The sequence below is a fragment of the Pseudorca crassidens genome, chromosome 2 (genome assembly GCF_039906515.1).
Source record: "Pseudorca crassidens isolate mPseCra1 chromosome 2, mPseCra1.hap1, whole genome shotgun sequence".
Classification (NCBI taxonomy): Eukaryota; Metazoa; Chordata; class Mammalia; order Artiodactyla; family Delphinidae; genus Pseudorca; species Pseudorca crassidens.
In genome coordinates, this window is record NC_090297.1 from 29,980,688 (window position 1) to 30,000,560 (window position 19,873).

Consider the following 19,873-nt stretch of genomic DNA (forward strand, 5'->3'; position numbering starts at 1 on the left):
CACCCCAGGGTCTAAGTATCCTCAGTGTAGCACCGAGGCTCTGGGGAAATATAACACTGTTGTATTTCAGCCTTCAGAGGACATCCACTCTCATCGTGGCTGTCACTCAACAATGACTCCTATGGAGACACCACTGTCCTGGCCCCCAGGGCTCCTTCAGCTCCCCTACCAGCACCCTTAGCCAGGCTGGGAACCACACAGTGCCTGGGGACCCCACCTTCTCCAAGGTCCTTCCAGGAAACACACATGAGTCTCCTCCACCCGGGCAACCCCAGACTTTCCTCACTCCCAGTAAATATTCTCTCTTTTAGTCGGGAGGAATTCCTCGCTCCCATTTTAATTTTCTCTCCCCTCTCCCACCCAGACACCCTGCTTAATCCCCTAGAGAGGCTCCCGCTTTAGGGAAACAAAACCCCAACAGAGAAGTGTCTTCCAGATGTCTCTTCCTTGCAAGTCTCAAAACACAAACCTTCCTAGAGGCAAGGAAGCTCAGGCCAGCTGCTGCCTAAATGGAGGAAAGAGAGAGAAAACATTCTCTCTGATTGTCACCCCCACTAGGGTACGGGTGGGCACTGGAGCCCTGCTCGGGGTGGGTCCCCCAGAAGTTGGAGTCTGGCCCAGGAGTATCCCTCAGGCAGCCCCAAAGGAAGCCACTGTTCAGTGGGGATGCACAGCCCAGCTGACGATTACAATGCAGAGCAGGGAGCCTTAATGGAGCTTGTGAGCGAGCAGCCAGCAATTCTGTATAGAAAGGGCAGAGGAGGCTTCCAAGGGGCTTGGCTAGGCTGGGTACAGAGGAGGAGGCGCCGGCCCGGAGGGGTAAGAGGCCCAGCAGAGGGAAGAGCTCGAGGCTTGACCTCACACTGGTGTCCAAGAAAATGGTGCCAGAGTGAGCCTGGGGGGAGCGGTGGGCAGAGAGGCAGATGAGGGTCAGTTGTCAGCGGCCTGCGGCTTGGGGCTTGGCCTTCATATTATAGGCATTGAGGGGTCACTGAAGGGTTTGAAGTAAGGAGAGATATGCCCAGATTTGAGTTTTGGAGAAACATTTTGGCTGCAGCGTGGGGAATGAATGGGGGGGTGGGGGGATGTGGGCAGAGAGGCAGGGAGGTCAGATGAGAAGCTATTGCAGTGGTTCAGATGGTGGAGGCCCAAACAGGGGCCCGGGGTGGGGGTGGGGAAGAAGACCCCACACAGGCAGGTTCGGGCCAGGGCAGAGTTTCAACGCCAACTGCCACCAGCTGCCCCTCTTACCTAAAGGACTTTTCCCTTCAGGCCCACCGACAGGACCCAGTATGGTTGGGACAGCAACAGGATGGAACCTGAGGCTGCGAAGGGGCCTTGGGGAGGCCTGCCCAAGGTTGGGCCAGCTCCAAAGCTAGGCTGGAGGGCTGAGACTTTGAACCTGTCTCCAAGAACCCCATTCACAGAATTGCATGCTCACACTATACACTACACAGCCACACACACCCAGGCACACCCCTTTCACCCAATCCAGCAGAAGGCACACACAACAAACACTCATAACTACACCCTGAGCAAACCATAATTCAAAAAGAGTCATGTACCAAAGTGTTCATTGCAGCTCTATTTACAATAGGCAGGACATGGAAGCAACCTAAGTGTCCATCAACAGATGAATGGATAAAGAAGATGTGGCACATATATACAATGGAATATTACTTAGCCATGAAAAGAAACAAAACTGAGTTATTTGTAGTGAGGTGGATGGACCTAGAGGCTGTCATACAGAGTGAAGTAAGTCAGAAAGAGAAAAACAAATACCGTATGCTAACACATATATATGGAATCTAAGGAAAAAAAAAAAAGGTCATGAAGAACCTAGGGGCAAGATGGGAATAAAGACACAGACCTACTAGAGAATGGACTTGAGGATATGGGGAGGGGGAAGGGTGAGCTGGGACAAAGTGAGAGAGTGGCATGGACATATATACACTACCAAACGTAAAATAGATAGCTAGTGGGAAGCAGCTGCATAGCACAGGGAGATCAGCTCTGTGCTTTGTGACCACCTAGAGGGGTGGGATAGGGAGGGTGGGAGGGAGGGAGACACAGAGGGAGGAGATATGGGAACATATGTATATGTATAACTGATTCACTTTGTTATAAAGCAGAAACTAACACACCTTTGTAAAGCAATTATACTCCAATAAAGATGTTAAAAAGCAAAAACACTCATAACGCCTGCGTCACCATCACCATCCCTCCTCCCACACGTGACCACCACCCACACAAACCCATTCTTCACTACATGCAGACATCATATGTTCAGTTCATTACACACCCCACCCAGACCCACACGTCACACGCCAGCCACACAAAACACAGTGGACACTTCATGCATACAAACGTCAGATAGACCACTAACACACACACATCCAGTCCACACCACCCACCCAGAGCTGAGTGAGGCCAAGGCGGCGCTGAAGTCCCATCCAGCCTCGACCCCCAAAGCTGTGCGTCCACAGGACTGAGGTGGCCTGAATGAGGTACCCTTTTCTAATTCACTACGAAGAAGTATTTATTCAGGTGAAACATGGCCTTGCAGAGCTGGCTGAAATTCTCAAACCAAATAATGCCTGATAGAGTCCCGTCTATGGGAACACACTTCGTAACCACATCTATGTAAGTAATCTCCACCCTCAGAGTGAGAGATAACGCACCTCTGATTATAAATGACAGAAAAACTCTGATATCAAAAGCAACTCTAAGTATATTAAGATGTCTGCGATGCTCGGTGCAGGCGATAAATCTTGTTTTTACTATAAGCAGATCACCGTTTTTACTAACAGAATATCACTTTCACCCCCTCCACTAAATAAATGTTGAACAAATACATAAAGAATATTGATATAAAGTGTGTCAATTTAATCAGCAGCCTGGGAGCCCTCGGGATCCCATCTGGCCCTGAGTAGCTCCTTCCCACCTACGGCCTTTCCAAGATGCTGGCAGGGAGGGGCAGTGGGCCTGGCACATGCCGCGTGGGCTCTGAGCAGCTTCTCCCAGTGAGGCTGGCTGCCCACCTGGAGGCCGACTAAAGACACTGCCTGGAGGGGCTGTGGGTTTTCTAAACCCACATTTGACTCTGTCCACACAGAACTCACCTGTGTGTGGTCTTTGGGGAGGCTGCACGATCAGATGGGAAGGAGAGAGAGAAAGAGGAAAAATACCTTCAAAAGTAGAGCTTCAAATCCATCATCAATTCCCAAGGACCCAAGACCATGAGGCAGCCCTGAGACAGCCTCACATGAGACACCAGGACGCAGAGACAAATGTGTATGTGCAAAGACACACATGTACACAGAGAGACACCTGCAGACACAGAGAAAGCTCACAGAGACGAGCAGCAAGCCACACTCGTCTGTACTGCCACATACATGTAGCACAAAGGCAAGAGCATGCATGTCCGTGCAGGCAGAACAGGCCCAGAGGTACCTATACCTGCCCAGAGGAGAGACATCTCCACACGTGCAGGTACCCACCACCTTCACACAGAATGTGCCCGCGCACACACAGGGGTGCTTATACATGTTCGTGGACACACATGCTACAGCCCGCTCTGAATGCCTCACCCTGGGGCAGGTGGGAACAGGTACCTCTTGTAGTGCGCCCTGCTCACCACCTTCTCTCAGCCTCGAGATGGCAGGAGACAACTCCTGTGACATCGTGGTCACACATCGTGTAACTCCTTTGCATAGTGCAATGTATAGGACGCAGATCTGCCCCAGGAGGGCAGAGATGGCCCTGACATTTGTCCATTCACTCTCAAATCCCTGCAGCCAGGTAGTTCAGTGTGCACTAGGGCCACCAGGGGGGATTTTTCATTGCTGGCCCCGGGCCCCGGCCCCGGAGACTCTGACTCAATTGATCTGGGGAGGGCACCAGGCAATGGGTATGTTTTTAACACTGCCCAGGTGATTCTAGTGTGCTTCCAGGGTTGAAATTACTGGAGCATCTGATCCGGCCTCTGGGGTCCTACCGGCATCCTCGTCATCCGGCAGGACTGCCCTGAGGGTGTGAAGGTTTCCCTACCCCTGCCCTTCAGCTCACCTGGGAAGGCCTTGATACCCTGCGTCTGACCCCCCAGCCTCCCAGAGACCCTTTCCGAAGTGCCAGTGGTGCAGAGCTGAGCCGTGGTGGCCAGAGCCGTGGTGGCCAGAGTCGTGGTGGCCGGACGCACTCATCCATGCACTGCGGCTGCCCCCTGCTGGAAAGAGCCGGCCGAGCCCAGTTGTCTCTGTGACCTGCTTCTCCCTACCAGGGCTGATCCAGGCTGAGATATGGGGGCAGCCAGGAGCGCACAGTCCTGAAAAGAAGTCCCCAGATCCTCAGCTCTGCGCCCTCCTGCTAAGGCCCAGCCCCCTCTCTGGTCCCAGCCGTCTTGGGCCTGGGTGATCACAGAGGTCCTATCCTAGGTTCATCCACTAGTGGTAGCCAGAAATGCCCATGACCTGGGCCAGCCAGGGTGGCTGGGGCTACAGAAATGAATAAGAAAGGGGACCAAGTGAGTAGGCGTCCCATCCATCCTCCAACCATTGACCCAGCCACCTCCTTCAAGCTGACTGTGTCTTTGTATACTCCACATACACCCCTCACCAGTCCTCCCACTGCCTTTAGGATAAAGCCCAGGCTCCTGAACACAGCTGACCCGGCCCCTCACAGGCTGCTCCTGATGCCCAGTCTCCATAGAAATCCTTCCACCCTGGGCCACCTGGAAAACTCTTCCTCACACTTCCATGTAATGTTTCTGCCACCCCCTCCAGGAAGCCTTCCCTGACCTCCTTGCTCCACCACTCCCCACTCCCATTAGATGCTTCCTCCTCTTTTTTCTGAACATTATATTACCTGCCTTTTATAATAATCTGTTTACATGTCTGCCTCTCCCTACCAGACTGGGGGTCCCCAAGGGCAGGGACCAGGGGCTTGGGGTCAATAAAAATTTGTAGAATGAATGAAGCTTTCTCCAACCTGTCCAGTCCATAGCGAGCTCTCCGCAGTCTAGCTCCACCACACAGACGGGCTGAGCCCCTCACTCAGAGGCACAATCCCTAGGACAAGGAAGAAAAGAAAAATAACACAAACACAAACAAAATACTGAGTGCCAGATGTATATTCAGTTCCAAGTGCTCACAGGTATTAATTCATTAACCCTCACAACGTTATCCCCATTTTATAGATGGGAAAACTAAGACACAGAGAGGTTAAGTAACTTGCCCAAACAAACAGCTGGGCCGTCCAGAGCCGGGATTTCCAGAAGCCACACTGTTCACCACACTCCCTCTCAAGGGAAGAGAATGTAGGTGGAGAAGTAGTGTCCACTCTGGCCCAGGCCTGCCCCCTGGGCCTCCTGTGAGATGCTGGGGGAAGGGGTCTTCCCAGGAGAGGCCAGGCCCAGATTCCCTCTCCAGCCGGCCGTTCTAGGGCTGCGGTTTCTTTCACTTTCTTCTTAATTTTTCTGACAAGCACAGATGTCACTGCAGCTGACAACCAGCCTGTTGGTGTGAGCGGGAAGGCGGACCCAGCCTCTCATTTGTCTCGTAAGAAAATGAAACTGGACAAGAAGGAAACTGAGCTTTGGGACACCTGAGGCTCAGGCGTGGTGGCAGGAACGGGAGGGCCCCCAACAGGTGGGGAAGGGGGTACAGGGACGAGATGGGAGTTCTGAGATCCCCGAAGACCCTCAGGGCCAGCCCCTGCTTCGAATTCTTCCTTCCTTCCTCCCGTCCTTCCATCCAGACTTGGTGAACAACTACCATGCTGGGTCTCTGCTGGCTCCTGGGAACACAAGCACCAAGTGATCACTATCGTTCTCAAGGGGAACCGGCAGGGACAGACCACCAAGTCCTGGCATGGGAAGTGCTTTGATGAGGCGGGGCTCTGAGGCCCAGCTGCCAGGGCTCCTATCAGCCTCCCACTTCCCAACAGTGTGAATTGCACAGGGCCCTTAAATTCCACATCTGTAAAATGGGGTGCGAACGGCACAAGCTTCGTGGGGTGCCACAAGGATTAAACAAGTTCACACAGGCAATTCATCTTGAACAGTGCCTATCCCCCAGCAAGCCCTTTCCCCTGACACATCTAGCACCCCTCGCCAGACCCCAGGAGCCTCTATGCTCCTCTGTTGTTCCTCACACCCCCTCACAAACCAGAAGTGCCCCCCAGAACCCAAACCACAATCCCTCCTTTTACAAGGCCCTTTTTACCATCCACAGCAGATATTCGCACGCACCACGCATAATGTGCTCCCCTGTGAGCTCACAGCTTCTCTGCCTGAGCCCACCAGAGGAGGGTCCTGGTGATTCTGAGACCCTGGTCTTGGAAGAGGGTGAGAGTCCTGCTTAGGCTGAAACGGCTCCCTGCCCTAAACCAGGTATGTCCACCTCACCAGTGGCTCAGGCCTGGGGTGGTGAGTGGCACCCCTGGCTGCAGAAAGCTGGCTTCTCATGTGGACGGTTCTTCCTGACAGCTGGCCTCAGGCCCTCTAGCTGCAGTGCCAAGGGTCATGTTCCGGCAGAAGGGCTGCTGGGGAGATCTGTAGAAGACATTCTCCTTGACTCCGCCCCAGCCCTGCAGCCCAGAGTCCCAGGGAGCAAAGTAACAAGTCCGAGGATTTGGGGCACATCTCTGGCCTTAGCAGGTCCCTCAAAGGTACAGCACATCGGTGAATCTGGTGTGCTGAGTGTGTCTCGTGTTGGTCTTTGTCAGAGTGTTTCTGTGTGTGCATGACTCTGTGTGTGTGTGTGTGTGCATGTGTGTGTGTGTGTGCGTGTGTGTGTGTGTACCTGTACATATCTGGGGGGTGGTGGGCAGTAACTGTGTGTTTGTATCTCTGTACTGTGTATCGGAGCTCACGTGTCTGTGCAAAACTGCCTCCAGGTACCTGCATGAGTTCGTCTATGTGTCCCTGGACTTTGTCCTGGGCTAATCCCTTTGTTATTGTCACCAATATCAGCACTGCTCTCACCCACTGATACCCTGTGCTCTGTGCTTTACCGACATGTTTTTATTTATTCCTCATAGAAAAAGCTTCCTGACTCCCACTCTTTCCCAAGTCACATGCACAGGGATCCCAAAGGCTAGGTCAAGCCCAAATTCCATGGTGTGATCTTTGAGGCCCCTCACAATCTAACCCAAAGCGATGTCTCTAGCTGTATCTCCCTCCCTCCCCTCTTCTCAGCCTGGAATCCTGTCTCCCCTCACATCCAGGAAACTACTACTCACCTTGCAAGACCCAGAAAACATTGTTTCCTCTTGGAAGTCCTTCCTGATGGCCCTGCCACCTCCTCCAGGAAGTCTTCCCTGACTTTCCAAGAGTCGGCACCTTTAGCCTGAGTGCCGTTCCTCTGATTCCCCCTGGATGGTCATTACTTCTTCCACGTCCAACTCTCCATCTGACTGGGAGCTTGATTCCCCACTGAATCTCCAGCCTGGCACACAGTAGGTGGCTCAGGAAATGTTGGCAGAGCGTGTGATGCTTGGCTGGCTAGGAGTAAGGGAAGCAGGCTGGTAGCCCAGCTTCCACTCCCTGAGGCTTGGCCAGCTCCGCTCAAGGATGCAGCTCTGCTCTCTCCCCTGAGAGGAGAGGATCTGTAAAGGTCAAGGTGTTTGGTCCAAAGCAGGCTGTGTGAAGCTGCCCATATGGGCGCACCGTAGGAAAGAGCCCAGAGCAGCACAGACCTCTGCTTGTGACGCAACTCTCTGCCTTCCCCAGAACAGCTGCGCCCCCCAGACCCAAGGCCCATCCCAGAGACCAGCTGAGGCCACCGTCCACCCCACCCCCAACCCAGCAGTCAATGCATCAGAATTGAAGAGGCCTCCCTCCCAAAGGGGTGGTGCAGAGGGAGGAGGAGCGAAGGGAGGTGGGCCAAAGAGGGAATAAAAGGCAAAAGGCGTAGGAGGGAAGGGAGGGAAAGCAGGGAGGGAAGAAAAAGCGGGGCTGACCATTTGCTTCTCTTTGTCTTTGCAGGCTGATGCTTCCCCCTCTTGACAATTGCACAGCCCCCAGCCCCTCCTAATTACCATGATTAGCACTGAGCAAGCTGCCATATTTTATGACTCTCCAAAACAAAAAAATAATTAAAGCAATTACTGTCATTAACATGCTGCCCTCTTCACCACCTTCTCTGAGAGTGTGCAGGAACAGGCCCCAGGGAGTCAGGATTGGGTGCCTTCCCCTCCCCATTTTGTACCCCACCACCACCACCACCTGCCCCTCCAGAAGCACTGGCCTAGACAGCTCCAGCTGCCGGCAAGCCTGGGAGGCCTCAAGGAAGGGCCTCAGTGGAACCCCTGCAGGCTCCCTGCACATCCGGAAAAGCCAGAGCCTGGCCTCTGGGAAACCACAGAGAGGGTGTCACCCCGGGCGGGAAGCCCACCAGGCCCAGTCACCCCAAGACCTGGCCTTGTCCCTCTGCAACTCCTCAGTGCCAGGCCCCCCAGCCCCACAGGCAGGACTCCCCCAAGCCCTGTTCTCTCTGGTTCCCCAATCTCCCATCACAGCCCAGCCCAATGCTCCACCACTCCCCAGCTGAGTGACCTGGTCATCCAAACCTTGGAGGTTTCTATTTCCTTGTCTGTAAAATGGGCTGTCTTAGTCAGCTTGGGCTGCTATAATAAAATACCAGAGACTAGGTGAATTAAACAACAGACATTTATTTCTCACAGTCCTGGAGGCTGCAAGTCCAAGATCAAGGTGCCGACAGATTCAGTCCCCGATGAGAGCCCTCTTCCTGGCTTGCCAACGGCCGCCTTCTCACTGTGTGGTCACATGGCTTTCCTTGGTTCATGATCAAGGGGTTGGAGAGGAAAGAGAAAGGAAGCAAACTCTCTTACGTCTCTTCTTGTAAGGGCACGAATCCTATCATGGGGGCCCACACTTATGTCCTCACCTAAACCTAATTACCTCCCAAAGGCCTCATTCCAAATACCACCACATTGGGGTTTAGAGCTGCAACATATGAATTTGGGGTGGGGAAGACACAATTCATAGCATGAGCTTTGAAATGTCTGTGGAACAATCCCTTCCTCATGAATGCCTTTGAATACTGAGTGAAACAATCAACAGAGAGCACCTTGAGCCAAGCCCAGCACATAGTAGGTCCTCAGTCACCAGTGGTTGTCTTCAGTGCTGCCCTGAAGCAGAGGATGACTGGGGTAGAGCAGGAGGATTTGCTGAGGAGGTTGAGGAGAGGGCCAGCCTCCAGACTGTGATGATTTTGTAAACCATGATGCCTGTGACCCGGGATCATTGCCATGGCCTCCTAACTGGTCTGCCTGCTTCTGTCCCTGCCCTTTACCCTTCAATTCATTCTCAACACATAAACCACAGTGAAACTTTTAAAACGTTAAGTCAGAGAGCACAGAGGAGTGAAAATGCTCTGTGTGATCCTATAAGGATGGATACACATCATTATACATTTGTCCAAACCCATAGAATATGCAACATCAAGAGTGAACCTGGATTTCCCTGGTGGCGCAGTGGTTAAGAATCTGCCTGCCAATGCAGGGGACACGGGTTCGATCCCTGGTCCAGGAAGATCTCCGTGTCGCGGAGCAACTAAGCCCGTGTGCCACAACATATGAAACCGCACTCTGGAGCCCTCGAGACACAACTACTGAGCCCACACGCCACAACTACTGAAGCCCACGTGCCTAGAGCCCGTTCTCCACAGCAAAAGAAGCCACCGCAATGTGAAGCCCATGCACCACAATGAAGAGTAGACCCCGCTCGCCGCAACTAGAGAAAGCCCGCACACAGCAATGAAGACCCAATGCAGCCAAAAATAAATAAATAAATGATTTTTTTAAAAAAAGAGTGAACCTTAATGTAAACTATGTTCTCTGGGTGATAATAGCATGTCACTGTAGGCTCATTGATTGTAACAAATGTCCCACTCTTTTGGGGGACGTTGATAATAAGGGACGCCTGCCTGTGTGGGGACCGGAAATATATGAGAAATCTCTGTACCTTCCTCTCAATTTTGCTGTGAACCTAAAACTGCTCCAAAAAATAAAGTCTTTAAATTGCAAAAGTAATAAATACTTAAGTTGAAAAAAAACAAAGCACAAGTCATATCAAGTCACTTCTCTGCTCAGAATCCTGCAGTGGATCCCCCTCTCACTCAGGGTAAAAACCAAAGTCCTTATGATGGTCCCTAAAGGCTTTGCTCTCCTGCTCCCATCCCCCTCGCTCACTCTGACTTCAAACGTATCCCAAATACTCCTGCCATAGGACTGGCCCATCTACCTGGAACTCTTCCTCCAGGGACAGCTCACCTCCTTCAAGACTTGATTCAAGGTCTTCCCAGTGATGCAGCTCTCACTCAACTCCCCACCACACACTCCCAATCCCCTTATCCTGTTTTATTCTTTCATCTTCCCATGGTGCTTAACACCTTTTAACATGCTTTGTAATTTACTGTTTACTGCGGTCATTGTTTATTGTCTAGCCCCAGAAGGGCAGGGATTATTGTCTATTTTATTCTGATGTTTTCCGAGGACCTAGCTCAATGCCTGCCACATAGTAGGCACTCAGTAAATATTTGTCTAATTTAATAGAGGAACTGTAATCTTAGCCAAGGAGTGTTGTTTCCTCTGGCAGATCTAGTGGCGCCCATGGAAGGATCTGAAACAACAGAGACATCAGCGTAGCAACAGGCAAGCGATGTCCTTCAGACTGTGCAGGACAAGTCTTCAACAGCAACACCATGTGGCAGGAACAAGCAACAGAAGCAAGGGCCCTTCTTGTTTCTTCTAGGAATGGTCCTGGAAGCAGAAATGACCTCATTTTGACGGCATCAGCCACAGAGATTCCTGGGCAATTGAAACTCAGGGAGAGAATCTCAATCAGACTTTCTTCTAATATCCAGTGACACTCAGCAATTATTTAAAAACTAAAAGTTTCCACTTTACATCTATTAGGATGGCTATTATATAAATCAACAACAAAATAAGTGTTGGCAAGCAGGTGGAGAAATTGAAACCCTTGTGCATTGCTGGTGGAAAGGTAAAATGGTGCAGCTACTGTGGAAAACAGTGCGGTAGTTCCTCAAAAAATTAAGCATAGAATTATGATATGATCCAGCAATCCCTTCTCTAGGAATGTACCCAAAGAATTGAAAGCAGGGATTTAAACAGATATTTGTGCACCCACGTGCACAGCAGCATTATTCACAATAGCCAAAAGGTAGAAATAACCCAAGTGTCCACTGATGGATGAAAGAATAAGCAAAATATAGTATATACATACAATGAAATATTAATAAGCCTTAAAAAGGAATGAAGAGCGCAGAGCCGTTTTGTCGTTAGTCGGAGGAGCTTCTTCCATTAGCTCAGCAGCTACGGCTCTTTACTGGGCAGCAGGAACTGCGCGGCGGTCGCAGAAGCGGTGTAAGGCTTCGGCATTGGGTGAAAGAAAATGGCCCGAACCAAGCAGACTGCTCGTCAAGTCCACGGGTGGCAAAGCGCCCCGCAAACAGCTGGCCACTAAAGCGGCCGAGAAAACGCCCCCCCTACCGGCGGGATGGAAAAACCTCATCGCTACAGGGCCGGGACCATTGCTCTTGGAGAAATCCGTCGTTACCAGAAATCCACCAAGCTTCTGATCCGGAAGCTGCCTTTCCAGAGGTTGGTGAGGGAGATCGCCCAGGATTTCAAAACCGACTTGAGGTTCCAGAGTGCCGCCATCGGTGCGCTTCAGGAGGCTGGTGAAGCGTACCTGGTGGGTTTATTTGAAGATACTAATCTGTGTGCTATCCACACAGAGAGAGTCACCATCATGCCCAGAGACATCCAGTTGGCTCGCCGGCTACGGGGAGAGAGAGCTTAAGTGAAGGAAGTTTTTATGGTGTTTTGTAGTAAATTATGTAAAATACTTTGGTTTACTTTGTGACTTCTTCTGTAAGAAATTGTTTATAATATGCCGCATTTGTACTTAAGTCATTCCATCCTTCACTCAGGATGAATGCGAAAAGTGACTGACTGTTCACAGACCTCAGTAATGTGAGCACGTTGCTCAGGAGTGACAAGTTGCTAATATGCAGAAGGGATGGGTGATATTTCTTGCTTCTCATGATGCATGTTTCTGTATGTTGATGACTTGTTGGGTAGCTGTTAGGGTACTAAAATTGATAACTGTGTACAGAGTCCTTTTGCAATAAAACTGGTTATGGGGCTTCCCTGGTGGCGCAGTGGTTGAGAGTCCGCCTGCCGATGCAGGGGACACGGGTTCGTGCCCCAGTCCGGGAAGATCCCACATGCCACGGAGCGGCTGGGCCCGTGAGCCATGGCCGCTGGGCCTGCACGTCCAGAGCCTGTGCTCCGCAACGGGAGAGGCCACAACACTGAGAGGCCCGCACACGGCAAAAAAAAAAAAAAAAAAAAACTGGTTATGACTTGATCCAAGTGTTTAACGATTGGGGCTGTTAAGTCTGACCATACATCACTGTGATAGAATGTGGGCTTTTTCAAGGGTGAAGATACAAGTCTTAACCACAGTGTAACTTACAGTTTCCTTTAAAAAAAAAAAAGAAAAAAAAGTAAACCTGGCAGCTATAGAATACGCTATGTACATTTATAATAGCTATTTTATATATTGTAGTGTCAACATTTTTAAATTAAATGTTTTACATTCACATGTGGTGGGGAGTCTTGTCATTAAGGTGTGTGTGGTATGGAGTCCGGTTGGTTTTCTCCTAATTAGACTGCACTTGTTTTTCATACGTAGTAAAATGCTTTGCACATTATACCTTGCATAAGTCCTCATTCTACCACATGTTAACTAATCCTCTAGCTGATAATGCAGACACTAACGGGGGGATTTATTTATGAGGGCTCTAGAATACAATACAAGTTATTCACACCAGCATCATCTGTTACTAATATAGTAGTTAGTGCAGCTTTTCTTTGTGTTGTGGTTGGTCTCATAACTAGGTTGAGTTTTTCTCTACCAAGAGGGAACAATACCGAACTTCTTTTCCTTGTGGAGTTTGTATTATAATAACCCTTAGGGTAAACTTACTGTAGGGGAAGGACACACAACTTCAGCTCATGGAACCTCTGCCAGTTAAAATGGTGTCATCTGGTATAAGGTCCTGGGAAAAATCACTTCATAGAGACGGCTTGCCAAGTGGGTTTAAAATTTATCATTCTATTGAAGTTTTTAGATCAATTATGTACGTTGACTAAACTTACAAATACACTTGTTTATCCAAAAACAAAGGAATGAAGTCCTGATATATTACTACAATAGGGATAAACCTTAACATTATGCTAAGTGAAAGAAACCAGTCACAAAAAGACAAATACTGTATGGGTCCACTTATATAAGGTATCTAGAGTATTTGAATTGAGAGAGACGGAAAGTAGAATGGTCATCGCCAGGAAGTAGGAGGAACGGGTAATGGGGCTCTGGTGTTTAACAGGTACAGAGTTTCAGTTTGGGATGATGAAAAAGTTCTGGAGATGGAAGGTGGTGATGGCTGTACAACAGTGTGAATATACTTAATGCCACTGACCTGTACACTTTAAAAATATTGAAATGGTAATTTTTATGTTATGTAAATATATATGTATATTTTACCACAATAAAAAATTTAGTTAAAAAAACAAAGCAGGAAAAAGCCTCCAGAAAATAAAAAGGTTAGTGTAACTCTGAGTCCAAGGAGAGGTACTTCAAAACATGGCACAGGGGCTTCCCTGGTGGCGCAGTGGTTAAGCATCCGCCTGCCGATGCAGGGGACACGGATTCGAGCCCTGGTCTGGGAAGATCCCACATGCCGCGGAGCCACTAAACCTGTGCGCCGAAACGATTGAGCCTGCGCCCTAGAGCCCGTGAGCCACAGCTACTGAGCCCACGAGCCGCAACTACTGAAGCCTGTGCGCCTAGAGCCCGCGCTCCGCAACAAGAGAAGCCACTGCAATAAGAAGCCCACGCACCGCAACGAAGAGTAGCCCCCGCTCGCTGCAACTAGAGAAAGCCCGCGCTCAGCAACGAAGACCCAATGCAGGCAAAAAAAAAAAAAAAACATGGCACAGGGGTGGGTACAACCCATCTTCCCATCCCCACGTAGAGCCCACCAAGCCACTGGCACCAACTGACCCTTCTCTTACTTGCCCCACTTCACCTTAGTGAAAGTTGGGCTCACATTTTTTTCGGGGTCCATCTATAATGACTCTGAGCCCCCAAAACTCAAATTCCCATTGCACATTCCTCTAGGAGATTCCTTTCCCCCAGTCCTATTCAAAACTTGGAAATCGGCAAAAAGATGGCTGTGAGTTCTCTCCCCATCCTGTGACTTGGCCGACAAGCCCACCTAGAGTCAGGTGACCCTCTAGGGCCTGCAGCTTTGTTTGACGTTCTAATTACTATTGATCAGGGCCCATGCTCTGTAAAGTTAGATGTTCACTTGTAGAAAACTGATAAGGTGCAAGTGATTTCCATCCAGAGGAGAAAATAACCCCAAAGGTTAGGGTTTTATTGCCTTATAGGATATTAACCAATTTTGTAACCAATTTAGTCATCATATTCCATCATCGTTTTTCATACGAGTTTCTCATATCCTCCTTTGAATCAGATTTGCTCAACCCTCATTGAGTTAAATAAAAATTTTTTAACATCTTTATTGGAGTATAATTGCTTTACAATGGTGTGTTAGTTTCTGCTGTATAACAAAGTGAATCAGTTATACATAAACATATGTTCCCATATGTCTTCCCCCCTGCGTCTCCCTCCCTCCCACCCTCCCTATCCCACCCCTCCAGGCTGTCACAAAGCACCGAGCCAATATCCCTGTGCCATGCGGCTGCTTCCCACTAGCTATCTACCTTACTACGTTTGTTAGTGTGTATATGTCCATGACTCTCTCTCGCCCTGTCACAGCTCACCCTTCCCCCTCCCCATATCCTCAAGTCCGTTCTCCAGTACATCTGCGTCTTTATTCCTGTCTTACCCCTAAGTTCTTCATGACATTTTTTTTTCTTAAATTCCATATATATGTGTTAGCATACGGTATTTGTCTTTCTCTTTCTGACTTACTTCACTCTGTATGACAGACTCTAGGTCCATCCATCTCATTACAAATAGCTCAATTTCATTTCTTTTTAAGGCTGAGTAATATTCCATTGTATATATGTGCCACATCTTCTTTATCCATTCATCCGATGATGGGCACTTAGGTTGTTTCCATCTCCGGGCTATTGTAAATAGAGCTGCAATGAACATTTTGGTACATGACTCTTTTTGAATTTTGGTTTTCTCAGGGTATATGCCCAGTAGTGGGATTGCTGGGTCATATGGTAATTCTATTTGTAGTTTTTTAAGGAACCTCCATACTGTTCTCCATAGTGGCTGAACCAATTCACATTCCCACCAGCAGTGCAAGAGTGTTCCCTTTTCTCCACACCCTCTCCAGCATTTATTGTTTCTAGATTTTTTGATGATGGCCATTCTGACTGGTGTGAGATGATATCTCATTGTAGTTTTGATTTGCATTTCTCTAATGATTAATGATGTTGAGCATTCTTTCATGTGTTTGTTGGCAGTCTGTATATCTTCTTTGGAGAAATGTCTATTTAGGTCTTCTGCCCATTTTTGGATTGGGTTGTTTGTTTTTTTGTTATTGAGCTGCATGAGCTGCTTGTAAATTTTGGAGATTAATCCTTTGTCAGTTGCTTCATTTGCAAATATTTTCTCCCATTCTGAGGGTTGTCTTTTCGTCTTGTTTATGGTTTCCTTTGCTGTGCAAAAGCTTTGAAGTTTCATTAGGTCCCATTTGTTTATTTTTGTTTTTATTTCCATTACTCTAGGAGGTGGGTCAGAAAGGATCTTGCTGTGATTTATGTCATAGAGTGTTCTGCCTATGTTTTCCTCTAAGAGTTTGATAGTTTCTGGCCTTACATTTAGGTCTTTAATCCATTTTGAGCTTATTTTTGTGTATGGTGTTAGGGAGTGATCTAATCTCATACTTTTATATGTACCTGTCCAGTTTTCCCAGCACCATTTATTGAAGAGGCTGTCCTTTCTTCACTGTACATTCCTGCCACCTTTATCAAAGATAAGGTGTCCATGTGTGCGTGGGTTTATCTCTGGGCTTTCTATCCTGTTCCATTGATCTATCTTTCTGTTTTTGTGCCAGTACCATACTGTCTTGATTACTGTAGCTTTGTAGTATAGTCTGAAGTCAGGGAGCCTGATTCCTCCAGCTCCTTTTTTCGTTCTCAAGATTGCTTTGGCTATTCAGGGTCTTTTGTGTTTCCATACAAATTGCGAAATTTTTTGTTCTAGTTCTGTGAAAAATGCCAGTGGTAGTTTGATAGGGATTGCATTGAATCTATAGATTGCTTTGGGTAGTAGAGTCATTTTCACAATGTTGATTCTTCCAATCCAAGAACATGGTATATCTCTCCATCTATTTGTATCATCTTTAATTTCTTTCATCAGTGTCTTATAATTTTCTGCATCCAGGTCTTTTGTCTCCTTAGGTAGGTTTATTCCTAGATATTTTATTCTTTTTGTTGCAATGGTAAATGGGAGTGTTTTCTTGATTTCTCTTTCAGATTTTTCATCATTAGTGTATAGGAATGCCAGAGATTTCTGTGCATTAATTTTGTATCCTGCTACTTTACCAAATTCATTGATTAGCTCTAGTAGTTTTCTGGTAGCATCTTTAGGATTCTCTATGTATAGTATCATGTCATCTGCAAACAGTGACATCTTTACTTCTTCTTTTCCAATTTGGATTCCTTTTATTTCCTTTTCTTCTCTGATTGAGTTAAATAAAATTTTGATTGTGCTCACTCTCTATTGCCTGAGAGTTATGTTCACAATATTTTAAGAATTGTACCTTGGCACCTGGGGAAGCTAGATAGAGGCTCACATGTTCCACAGACAGTCCTGGGGGGCTGCTTGTCACCTCACTGTGTCCTCCTTTTCCTGGCTCCCCTCCCCCTCTTTCTTCTTCCTCTTCTTCCCCTTCTTCTCCTCCTCTTTTTTCCCGCTCCCTCTCTCCCTCCCTCTCCCTCTCTCTCCCCCCTCCTCTCTCTCTCTTCCTCTCTCTCTCTTCCTCTCTCTCTCTCTCTTTCCCTCTCTCTCTCTCTCCACCTGAAAATCCCTATTCCCCTCTGCTCCTAGCCCAGGCAATAAAACCAGGTCACATCTAGAGCAAACCACTTAAATGCAGTCATTACAAAACAGAATTGGGGCTTCCCTGGTGGCGCAGTGGTTGGAGGTCTGCCTGCCGGTGCAGGAGACGCGAGTTCGTGCCCCAGTCGGGGAAGATCCCACATGCCGCCAAGCGGCTGGGCCCGTGAGCCATGGCCGCTGAGCCTGCGCGTCCGGAGCCTGTGCTCCGCAACGGGAGAGGCCACAACAGTGAGAGGCCCGCATACCGCAAAAAAAAAAAAAAAAAACAGAATAATTACCATCTTGGTTTGCCTTCCTGCACCTAGATTCCTTCTTCCAGCCCTCTTCCTAGAAAAACAGGTGGTATTTGCCTTACTTGTATAAAGGATCCATCCTGGTGATATTCTTAAAAAGGGTGGGGGGAGGGGTCTAATTCAAGGTCATGTGCGTCTCCACCACTAGAAACCAACTTGATTTCCAGAAACCAACTATCCCCAAGTGTGCTTCCTCACGAAGTTACAGAAAAAAAAAGTAAAAACCCTATTCTCCAGGTAATCTGCTACAATATTTTTAAACTGATTATTGTTGTTATAGAAAAGAGCTTTTTTCTTATTTTGTTTCCAACATCTCACAAAACTCTTTTATTTGCCATAATTAATTGTTTTGAGTTAATTTTACTGGGTTTTCTAGTGATAAAATTGGGTCTTTGGCAAATGATCATAATTTTCCCATAGCTAAATTTTGTAATCATGCTTCCCATCTCATCACATCGGCTATAATATGTGTTCTTTTCTATGATTAAAGTTTTGGGCAGCTATCAAGAAAAATGTACTGGCAAGCAAAGAGGCTAGGGACTGAGTAAGCAGCTAAAAAAACCCCACAATGGTAGTAATTTAAATGTGGGGTCGGGCTTCCCTGGTGGCGCATTGGTTGAGAGTCCGCCTGCCGATGCAGGGGACACGGGTTCGTGCCCCGGTCCGGGAAGATCCCACATGCCGCAGAGTGGCTAGGCCCGTGAGCCATGGCCGCTGAGCCTGCGTGTCCGGAGCCTGTGCTCCGCAACGGGAGAGGCCACAACAGTGAGAGGCCCACGTACCGCAAAATAAAAATAAAAATAAATGTGGGGTCATGGGACAAGGCCTGGACCAGTATCACGCCTGCAAAGGAGGAGATACAGAGAAGAGAGAGTTTAGACGCTGAACCAGCAATGAGGGCAGAAACCAACATGACTCCAGGTCTGCACGCCTGAAGCCCCGTGGTCCGCTTGAGTGCCCAGATATGGTGGGGGTCCATTCTACCTTCTCGTGTCCCACAGTGATTGTTTTAGGGATGGACACTTGATCCAGACCTATGCCAAACAGACCCTGGCATTCCCCATCTACATGACCCAAGTTAGTCCAATCAGACATGAAGCTCAGGAACTCTGTTGGACGGTTGGCTGAAGGGACACCCCTCTCTCTCTCCCAGCATTTGGAGGAAGAAGCCTAGGAACTATTGGTGCCCAACATGGAGAAACAAGCCTGAGCATCAGGATTAACAAACTCTGGATCAAACCCATCTTGAAGTTCATGCTACCTTTGCACTTTCACATCACATAAAAAGTACACCTTCCTTTTACTGGGTAAGCCAGTATGTGCTGGGTCTTCTGGTACTTGCTATATAAAGAGTCCCAACTGATCTACCAGGAACTTGACAGTGTTTTTAATAGCTACTATAATCCTCTCACAGCGTATTCATCCGAAAAGAGGTGTGACGGAGAAAAGTAATTATAATTCTCAGTTTACAAACATTGCCTCAAATGTGAATTCAAGAGAGAAATTAGCAGATATTTTAATTGTCTACTCCATCTCCACATTCTCACACTTAATTTCTCTGCTCTCTAAATATATTAATTAACATTTTCATGCTTTCCAGTTTACAATGCAACTTCACACACTGACTCATTCGGTTCCCGTGATAAACAAGAGAGATGGGTGGTAAGAGCAAGGCCTCATGTTGTGTAGCACTCAACAGTTTGCAAGGAGCTCTCTCTCAGTTTATTTTGTGTGATACTCGTACGCTAGCTCTTGCAAGTTCTCAACTCCAGGAAAACCGATGTAGTTCTCTTGGCCCACAGAAAACTGTTTCACATTTCCGTGTCTTCACCTGTGTCACTCAGTCGATATGGTCCTTCTCACCTTGCTCACCAGGTGAACCACTATTCATACTTAAAAACCCATTTCAGATAGGGCACATGGTGTGTCTCTCCCCTGGAAGATGGGCAGGTGGTGTGGTCCTCAAGAAGTGTATTGCCTTTGCCAGATGTGTCGAGGTCAGCCAGCTGGTTGTTGGGATAGAAAGGGGTCTCTGGCCACCTGTTTTGTGGTTTGGGGTAAACGTCATCCATCACCAAAGGAAAGATAGCCTCTCCACCAGCCCCCTGGCCATAAGAACCCGCTGCAAACTTGGCCAGATTTACTCTCTTTGTTATATGGAGGGAGAAGGGTCATATCAGCCTTAGCCTTGGGACATTTTTATTGGTTTCATGCTACTGGCCCTCAGGCCAACCCAGTCCTTAGGCCTTCAAACAGGCCTCAAAGATACTTGCAAATAAACCTCAGGCTTCTCAAGTTGGTCTCAAAGAGACTCTCACCTGGATCCTCAGACCCGCCTCAGATGCGACCCTTCGATGGGCACAGATCAGAGCACAGACCTGTATCAGGAAGCCCCTTCCTCCAACCTCAGATGTTCCCTCAA

The 19,873-nt window shown here is 48.3% G+C and overlaps 1 pseudogene; it reads left to right on the plus strand.

Moving 5' to 3' along the window:
• Positions 1-11,320: 11,320 nt before the first annotated feature.
• On the plus strand, positions 11,321-12,206 carry LOC137210293 (histone H3.3A-like; annotated as a pseudogene).
• Positions 12,207-19,873: the final 7,667 nt, after the last annotated feature.